The 10147-nt window shown below is 44.2% G+C and overlaps 1 protein-coding gene across 1 annotated transcript in view; it reads left to right on the top strand.

The window, feature by feature from the left end:
* Window positions 1-9046: 9046 nt before the first annotated feature.
* The window catches only part of ipo11 (importin 11), an 880228-nt gene continuing 879127 nt past the window's right edge, over window positions 9047-10147 (top strand). Inside the window, exon 1 of the mRNA XM_085965921.1 lies at window positions 9047-9195. The gene's annotated coding sequence lies outside the window, so the exon portion shown is untranslated. The remainder of the gene's footprint in view (window positions 9196-10147) is intronic.

Genomic DNA, 10147 nt, shown 5'->3' with positions numbered 1-10147 from the left:
ACTTTTTATTAGTTAAGAGAGATTGGGTTGATTAGGCTTATATTCACTAGAGTTTAGAAGAATGAGAGGGGATCTCATTGAAACGTATAAAATTCTAACAGGACTAGACAGACTGGATGCAGGAAGGCTGTTCCCGATGGCGGGGGAGTCCAGAACCAGGGGTCACAGTCTAAGGATACGGGGTAAGCCATTTAGGACTGAGATGAGGAGGAATTTCTTCACCCAGAGAGTGGTGAACCTGTGGAATTCTCTACCACAGAAGACAGTTGAGGCCAATTCATTAAATATATTCAAGAAGGAGTTAGATATATTTCTTAAGGCTAAGGGGATCAAGGGATATGGGGAGAAAGCAGGGACAGGGTACTGAATTTGGATGATCAGCCATGATCGCATTGAATGGAAGAGCAGGCTCGAGGGGCCGAATGGCCTACTCATGCTCCTATCTTCTATGTTTCTATGTTACTTTGAACTTGGAAAAAATATTTGCAGTTAAAGTGTAACTGCCTTAAATACACTACATTTGATATTAATTACTAGTGTTGGGTACATTGGAAGAAATAAAAATAATTCAAAGATTATGGAGTGAAGTAAGTTCCTAACAGAATTCAGGAGCACTTTCCACCTCCTATTGTCGCCATTTAATCCTACCTTTTCTAAAAGCAGCAATTTATGTGGGGTTATGGTTCCATGTTACAACATGGACAGTGTGCTCAGTTGTTTCACTGTGAAGGGCCATCACAACAAAGCTCAATTCTGCCTTCATTCAATGTCAATGTACATATACACTTCCAGTGGAGTTTGCTGGATAGTGTTCAGGAGCAGGAACCCTAGCCATTTTACCCATCCTTCAGCCAGGGTGGCTGAACATAATTGTAAACCCAGTCCCTTCGCTGAGATCTGCTAACTCAGTACAGACCAGGGATGAAACCTAAAAACTTGCAGGTCTGTATGGTTCAGTACTATACTATGGTGCAGTTACCCACTGAGCAAACAAGGGACCTAGAAATGACTTATTATCATGTGTCGAGAATAACATATTTGTGCTAATTTTTTTCTTGTTCAGTCAGGTCACATTTTTTTTAAACTGTTAATTTTCCAAATTTTAAGAACAAGTGCAACAAATAGCCTTATAACCTGAAACTAAAACAGAAAATGCTGTGTACACACAGTAGGTCAGTCAGCATCTATGGAGAGAACAGCAAAATTAACATCTTCAAGTAGCGTCTACACTTGAAATGTTCATTTTTTCTATTTTTGCCACAGGTGCTGGCTGACCTGCTGACTGTTTCCAGTAGTATCTGTTTTTATTTCAGATTTCCAGCATCTGCAGTATTTTGCTTTTTATTAGCCTTGTTCTCGCTGTTACTTCTTCATTGTTAGAATTACACAGAAACTACAACACAGAAACAGGCCATTCGGGGAGACATGCTGCACTTAAACTAAGTAAGAACAGAGAGACTAGCAATTGAAAATCATTTAAACCAGAAAGAATGCAATTCTGCAATACGATGTATATATTTAATGGTGGAAGCATCAGAAATACTGTAAGATGATAGTTCTGATGAAGGGTCCCACACCTGAAACGTTGGGGTCGATTTTCAGTGTGCCGTGAGGCAGGCTTTTAGGCGTGCGGGGGGCTAAAATCCCGAATTCGGGGGTCCCGACACCAGCCCGCCCAAAACCCGCCTCCACGTAAATTTCAAAGGAGGCGGGTACCCGCCCCGCACTGGGACCTGCCGACCCGAGGCGGGAAGGGATTAGTGCCAATTAACTGCCTGTTAACAGGTAGTTAACAGGCAGTTTTTAGCCTAATCCCTATTTTGAGGGGTGTCGTGTGGGATTCCCGACAGCTCCAAACCACGCCAGGTTAGAGGAGTCGGGCTGTCGGGTTGAAGGACTCGGAGGGGTCGAGATGTCGGTGTTCAGGTGAGTGATGGGTGCATGAGTGCAAAGGTAAGTGTGTTTGGTGTGTCTAAAGTGTGTAAAGAAGTTTAAATTACCTGTACTTACCTTTACAGCCTTCCTTCCTCTAGGCTTCGGGAGTCCATCATTCAGCCGGCACAGAAAGCAGAATGGCCACGAGCTGTCAAAAGTGACAGCCTACAGCTTTCAGTGCCGGTGAGATTTCTAACTGAATCTGCGTAGAAGGACTCAGGTTAGAAGTAAGACTGTCAGTGTTTGACAGCTTCAAGCAGCTGTGAAACGCTGATATTTCATCTGTCAACACGTCTTGACAGATGAAATTTCAGTCTGTGACGTCACCTGTTGCCGGGTGGCCCTTAATTGGCCTGCTGAGCCCGCTGGGCGGGCTCAACAAGGTCAATCAAGTGAAAATCGCGTGGATTGGCCGCATCTCGATGGAGGCGGGACTACAACCCGAAAGTTGTAGTCCCGCCTCCTTCCCGACTTCTGAATGAAAGTCCAGCCCGTTAACTCTGTTTCTCTCTCCACGGATGCTGCCTGGCCTGCTGAGTTTTTCCAGCGTTTTCTGTTGTTATTTCAGATTTCCAGCATCCACAGTATTTTGCTACTGTGACAGATCTGGAGGCTGTTTTGGCTGTAGGGAACTACAATGTAGTGGGAATATCACAAACATGGCTAACTCCAGAGGATGGAAATTAATATATAACATAAAGCGTGTTCATAAAAGGCAGAAAAGGAGGTGGTGCAGCCCTATATGTCAGGGACACCTGGAAGTTAAAATAAATTGGTCCTGTGGGAGGGGAAAAGCTACAATATGAACTACTCTGGCTGGACTTCTCTAGTGTAGAGATTTGCATAACTCTGGTAAACAGGATAGAGTGCAAACCAATATGGTGGGTATATTGTGTTTAATCGGAGTTTAGGACAGAATATAACACACTAGTTATACAGCAAAATCATATGACCGTGACAAGTAGCTGGTATCAGACAACTGGCTGGCGTGCGCGAACAACTCTTCTTATTCATCCTCCTTCTTGTCTCACGTGTCTCTCTCTCTCTCTTTCTCTGAACTACCCAAGGGTGTTAGACTAGGGTCCGCATGGGTCCACTCTCTGAAGAGTGTTAGACCACCGTTTCCACTCTTGGGAGCCCCTCGCTCCATGGTCTGAGCTAAGTGTTCTTTAGCTCTTCCTTTTATTCTCTTTTTAGGGGTGGGCCTGAGGTAGAATAATGGACAAGATCATTTAACTTATCGAGGTTCCCCTTAAAATGAGGTGCCCAATGGCATGTCGAGTTCTTTGTCTAAACTTACCGATGAAGACCCTCCCTCAAGGGGTCTTCACAACCAGAACACATGCTTTCTGTGCTTGACCAATCATGGCTTTACAGCATGTTGAGGACTGTCTTCCCTTATCTCATCCGGCCCTTTCCTTCCAAAGCAATAGTCTCTTATCTCATCCTGTCTTGTCCCTCCTGGTACAACCAGTGCGTGTACCAGGCACAGCTTTGGGCCATTAAATCAGAGGCCCAAGCCAGAGCTGTTTTACTCAACCAGCCGCCATCCAAACTATCTCCCTTTAATCGAACAGACTATTCCATCTTGAGATGGTACCTCAACTCCCATAAATTCCTTCTACTCTATGTCCTTTATACTAATTAACCTTTAATTATCTTCACAAGCAGTTCTGTTAAACAAACTTTAGCATTATAATATGGTTATTGGTGAAAATGGAAGAAACATAGGTTGGACCTTCATTGGCCAAATTAAAGACACAACAACAGCGTCAAAATCCTAAACTTATAAACAACAGACAGCTATCCTGTTGTTAGCTGACAAGGCCATATTTTGGGCCCCTGTGTGGGATGTTATACATCATCTAATCTAATGAATTAAAAACACTGTCTCAAATTCTAATGCAAGTTTCTCCAGGAAACTTATGCAGTCCTAGTAAAATACAACTTATACATTAACCCTTTACGTGTCTCGAGTGCTAATACAATCATTTAAACACAGTATTATTCGCATTAGTTTCATTCGCATAACCATATATATTTTTAGGCATCCTTCGTTTCTAACGCTAATGCAAAAAAAAGCTAATATTAGGGGTATGTGCAGACCACCAGAAAAGAACAAGAAGGAAGATAATTTGGTCTATGAACAAAGAGGAAGTTATTTGAAAACAGGAAAGTGAATTTAATCAACCAAATATAAATTGGGAAAATCCAAGTAGTTTAGAGTCAGAGTTGGCAAATGTACTACATGGCTTCTTTAGTGCATCAAGGAAGCCATGAGAGGCAGTGCTCATTTTGGCCTGATATTTGTTAATGATGCAGACAATACACAGGAAATTGTATTATAAAACTCTTGTTATTTAAAAAGGGCTAAATTCAGAGAAGTGAGGGAACAATTAAAGCATATGAGTTGGGGGAGGTTGTTCAACAATACTTCCTACCAAAGGGCAACACATTCTTCATTCTCCCTGTGGAAAGGAGCTCAATGGATGCCATTGATGCTACCCAAATACTGTTAAGCCTGGCTGATAGGGGAAAGGAGCCACTGAGTGCCAAATAAGGCTATCCTTTGTACACCCATTTCATTCAGCATATCCACTTTGCTAGCATCATTTGCCCACAGCCTCTATTTTTTTCTTCAAACTTCATTTTTGCATGGCATTTTTTTTTTACTTCCCTTCTGCTATTTCACAGCCTTGGTAAAGGTTGACAAATATTTCAAATCCATTTTGAACCTTTGGAAAGGCTGAAACAATATCTGCCCTCATATGCAGCCACTTACTTTTAAGTAGATATATCCCTTTATTTAAATTTGAGCTCCTGGACAGATTTTTTGCTTGCTTAATTAGACTAGTTACTGGCACAGTGCCAAAGCTGTGCTTGGATCTGATGCCATTTATCAAATGATCTAACTCTGAGTCAGAAGGTTGTGGGTTCACTCCAGAGACTTGAGCACAAAAATCTAGGCTGACACTCCAGTGCAGTACTAAGGGAGTGCTGCACTGTTGGAAGTGCCATCTTTCGGATGCGACGTTAAACGTCTGCTCTCTCAAGTAAGATCAGTGGAGTTATCCCCGGTGTTCTGGCCTCTATTTATCCCTCAATCAACATCAATAAATCAGATTATTTGGTCATTATCACATTGGTGTTTGTGGGAGCTTGCGATGTGAAAATTGCCTGCCATATTTCCTGCCTTACAACAGAGACTACCCTTCAAAATTACTTCATTGGCTGTAAAGCACTTTGAGACATCCTTAGGTCATGAAAGGCACTATAAAAGTGCTAGCCACTTCTTTCTGACTGTACAAAATTTTACACAGTCACCTTGGTGTGCTGTGGGCTAGATTAGCTCCAGTAACCAGACCATTCCTGGCACAGATTTAGCTGGGATCACTAATTAGAAGGCTATAATTATTTCAACCCAAACATCAGAAGTCTTTTGGATCAGGAAACATTCTTTTAAGATGTTTCATGCTTCCAAATAAATCTAATTTTACTACTGTCTTAGAAATACCAATTCAACTGTAATAGTGAAAAAAATGAAGAGGGTGTAGGAGTCTACGTACTCCTAGCAAAAAATACTGAACTCGGAGAGGTTCAACAGAAAAGGTTTAATTGTTGAGGCTACATGTTGAACACAAAATGGCGTCAGAGACCACACCAAGTTTGACTGCTTTTCATCAGTCCACAGCTTCGACTCGTCCTCCCCCGCTCTGGGCTTAACTATGTTGCAGATCGAGTTTCTTAAAGGTGTGATCCTTCTTAAAGGCATGACGCCTGATTTATAGTCTACGGACCGAAAAGCGGATTGTGTCCTTTCTGTGATCGGTACGCCACAAGGGTGTACACAGAATTACACAGAATTTACAACACAGAAGCAGGCCATTTGGCCCAACTGGTCTATGCCGATGTTTATGTTCCATACGAGCCTCATCTAACTCTATCAGCACAACAACTTATATTTATATAGCACCTTTAATGTAGTAAAATGTCCCAAGGCGCTTCACAGTAGTGTTCTCAAAACAAATTTGACACCAAGCCATATAAGATGTTAGGGCAGATGACCAAAAGCTTGGTCAAAGGGGTAGGTTTTAAGCAGCATTTTAAAGGAGGAAAGAGAATTGGAGAGGTGGAGAGATTTAGGGAAGGAATTCCAGAGCTTAGGACCTAAGCAGCTGAAGGCACGACCGCCAGTGGTGGAGCAATTAAAAATGGGGATATTCAAAAGGCCAGAATAGGCAGAGCACAGAGGTCCAGGGGGATTATAGGGCTGGAGGAGATTACAGAGGTAAGAGGTGAGGCCATGGAGGGATTTGAAAACAAGGATAAGAATTATAAAATCGAGGTATTGCTTAACTGGCCCAATCTACCCAATCTCTCCTCATAGGACAACTCTTTCATCCCAAGGATCAATCTAGTGAACCTTCGTTGCACCGCCTATAAGGCAAATATGTCCTTCCTCAGATAATGATAATCACCACTCTTTAGGAAGGATGTAAAGGCCCTTGAGAGGGTGCAGAGGAGATTTACCAGAATGGTTCCAGGGATGGGGGATCTTAGCTACAAGGACAGGTTGGAGAAGCTGGATTTGTTTTCATTAGAGCAAAGGAGGTTGAGGGGTGATTTGATAGAGGTGTACAAGATTATGACGGGGTTGGATAGGCTAGACGGGGAAATGCTGTTTCCACGAGTTGATGGTTCAAGGACTAGGGGGACACAGATTTAAGGTTTTGGGCAAGAGATACAGGGGGGATGTGAGGAAAAACATTTTTACACAGCGAGTGGTGAGGACCTGGAACTCGCTGCCGACAGAAGTGGTGGAAGCGGACACACTCAATGTTTTCAAGGGGAGACTGGATAGGCACTTGAGGGAAATAAACTTGCAGGGCTACGGGGATAGAGCGGGGGAATGGGATTGACTTGATTGCTCTGCAGAGAGCGGGCACTGACTTGATGAGCTGAATAGCCTCCTTCTGTGCCGTTATGACTCTATGACAAAACTGTGCACAGTACTCCAGGTGTGGGCTCACCAAAGCCCTGTACAATTGTAGTAAGATTTCCTTATTCTAGTACTCCAACCCCCTTGTAAGGGCAGTATGCCGAAGGTGGAAATGGCTAGTCTTAGTGATAGAATGGCTATAAGGTAGGAAGCTCAATTCATGATAAAATATGAAACAATGGTTGCGAACAGACTTGGTCAGCCTTAGACAGCTGCCGGGGAGAGATTGAATCAATGGAAAGGGCATGGAGTTTGTGGCGCGAACTGAAGACAATGGCTTAATACAATAGCTAAAGACAATAACCTTCTATTCCTTTCTCCCTCGTGTGTTTATCTAGCTTCCCCTTAAAGACATCTATGCTATCCCTTTGCTGCTCTACCCCAGTTAGACTCTTATTTTCCTAGGAGTATGGCCTCCTTATTCCTCCTACCAAAATGCACCACATATAGAACAGTAACAAGCAATAAAAAGTGGTCTTGTGAGTGTCGCTTGTATCGCGAGAACAAAATAAAAATATTGAAATGGCAAGTCTGAGTAAATTTACGAAAAACATTTTTTAAAATGTATTCATGGGATGTGGGCGTCGCTGGCAAAGCCAGCATTTATTGTCCAACCCCAATGGCCCTCGAGAAGGTGGTGGTGAGCCACCTTCTTACATAGAAACATAGAAGATAGGAGCAGGAGTAGGCCATTCGGCCCCTCAAGCCTGCTCCGCCATTCAATGCGATCATGGCTGATCATCCAAATTCAGTACCCGGTCCCTGCTTTCTCCCCATACCCCTTGATCCCTTTAGCCTTAAGAAATATATCCAACTCTTTCTTGAATATATTTAATGAACTGGCCTCCACCGCCTTCTGTGGTAGAGAGAGTAGAGGTTCACCACTCTCTGGGTGAAGAAATTCCTCCTAATTTCTGTCCTAAATGGCCTACCCTTTATCCTTAGACTGTGTCCCCTGGTTCTGGACTCCCCGACCATCGGGAACATCCTGCATCTAGTCTGTCCAGTCCTCTCAGAATTTTATAAGTTTCAATGAGATCACCTCTCATTCTTCTAAACTCCAGCGAGTACAAGCCCAATCGACCCAATCTCTCCTCATACGTCATTCCTGCCATCCCAGGTATCAGCCTGGTGAATCTTCGCTGAACTCCTTCCATGGCAAGAACATCCTTCCTCAGATAAGGCGACCAAAACTGCACACAATACTCAAGATGTGATCTCACCAAGGCCCTGTACAACTGCAGCAAGACATCCTTGTTCCTGTACTCAAACCCTCTCGCTATGAAGGCCAACATACCATTTGCCTTTTTAACCGCCTGCTGCACCTGCATGCTTACCTTCAGCGACTGGTGTACAAGGACACCCAGGTCTCGTTGCACTTCCCTTCTCCCAATCTATTGCCATTTAGATAATAATCTGCCTTCCTGTTTTTGCCACCAAAGTGGACAACCTCACATTTATCCACGTTATATTGCATCTGCCATGTTTCTGCCCAATCACCCAACATGTCAAAATCATCCTGGAGTTTCTCGACATCCTCCTCACAGCACACACGCCCACCCAGCTTTGTGTCGTCTGCAAATTTGGAGATATTACATCTAGTTCCCTTGTCTAGATCATTAATATATATTGTGAATAGCTGGGGTCCAAGGACCGATCCCTGCGGTACCCCACTAGTCACTGCCTGCCACTCGGAAAAGGACCCGTTTATTCCAACTCTTTGCTTTCTGTCTGCCAACCAGTTCTCCATCCAAGTCAATACCTTGCCCCCAATCCCATGTGCCTTAACTGAGTGGCTTGCTAGGCCATTTCAGAGGGCAGTTAAGTGTCAATCACATTGCTGTGGGTCTGGAGTCACATATAGGCCAGCCCAGGTAAGGACGGTAGATTTCCTTCCCTGAAGGACATCAGTGAACCAGATGGATTTTTACGACAATCCAGTAGTTTCATGGTCACCGTTACTGATACTAGCTTTTTATTCCAGATTTATTTAATTCTTTGAATATAGACACTGATTACATAATATTTAAGATGAGAGTGACCAAACCTCAACTTGCCACGCAAAGCATTGCAACGAATTGATCGTTCTATTGTTAGGCGGCGCTGTTCTGGGAGTCCGATGTTCAACAGCTCTTTGCTGTGACGTAATCGCGCGCGCCAGATGGAGTTGTGCGCATGTGCGTTGCTGGCTGATGGCGCGGTCCTGGTTGAGGCGTGGAGACGCTGAGCCTGAATCAGAGTGAGGAGCACCGAGAGAGCAGGTACAATTGCACAGCGTTTACTTCACCGACTGGCTGCTCGAGCTCCCGCCAGACTGGCAGTAGAGATCCCCTTGGCTGGGCGCTGTGTTCAGGTCCCGACACTCGCTGCAGCTTTTAGCCCAAAAGGTAAAAGCAAGAGTGGGGCAGAGAATCTGCGGCCGTTGACCGATGGGCCCAAAGCCTGTGGCCAGTGACCGTCCGGGGCAGGTGTGGGCATTGAGATCTCTAAAATCTAATGATTCAATCACCCGCTCTTGTCCTGTCCCTACAACAACTTGGATTTATATAGCGCCTTTAAGGTAGGAAACGTCCCAAGGCGCTTCACAGGAGTATTATAAGACAAAAAAATTGACACCGAGCCACATAAGGAGAAATTAGGGTAGGTAACCAAAAGCTTGGTCAAAGAGAGAGGTTCTGAGAAGTGTCTTAAAGGAGGGTAGAGAGGTTTAGGCAGGGAATTTCAGAGCTTGGGGCCCAGGCAACAGAGGAGATGGTTGAGCGATTATAATCAGGGATGCTGGAGGGCAGAATTAGAGGAGCGCAGCAGATATCTCGGGGGTGGGGGACGGTTGTGTGGCTGAAAGATATTATAGAGATGGGGAGGGGGGCGAGGCTATGGAGGGATTTGTAAACGAGGATGAGAATTCTGAAATCGGGTTGTTTAACCGACAGCCAGTGTAGGTCAGCGAGCACAGGGGTGATGGGTGAATGGGACTTGGTGTGAGTTAGGACACGGGCAGCCGAGTTTTGGATCACCACAAGTTTACATAGGCCAGCCAGGAATGAGCTGGAATAGTGGTAATGTCACTGGGCTAGTAATCCAGAGGTCTGGACGAATGATCCAGAGACCTGAGTTCAAATCTCACCACGGCAGCTGGGGAATTTAAATGCTGTTAATTAAATAAACCTGGAATAAAAAGCTAGTATCAGTAATGGTAATCATGAAACTATC

The sequence above is a fragment of the Somniosus microcephalus genome, chromosome 2 (assembly GCF_052327205.1).
Source record: "Somniosus microcephalus isolate GS21.2 chromosome 2, FLI_Smic_1.0, whole genome shotgun sequence".
Lineage (NCBI taxonomy): Eukaryota > Metazoa > Chordata > Chondrichthyes > Squaliformes > Somniosidae > Somniosus > Somniosus microcephalus.
The sequence above is the reverse complement of the archived record's forward strand: the minus strand, read 5'-3'. Positions and strand labels throughout refer to the sequence as shown.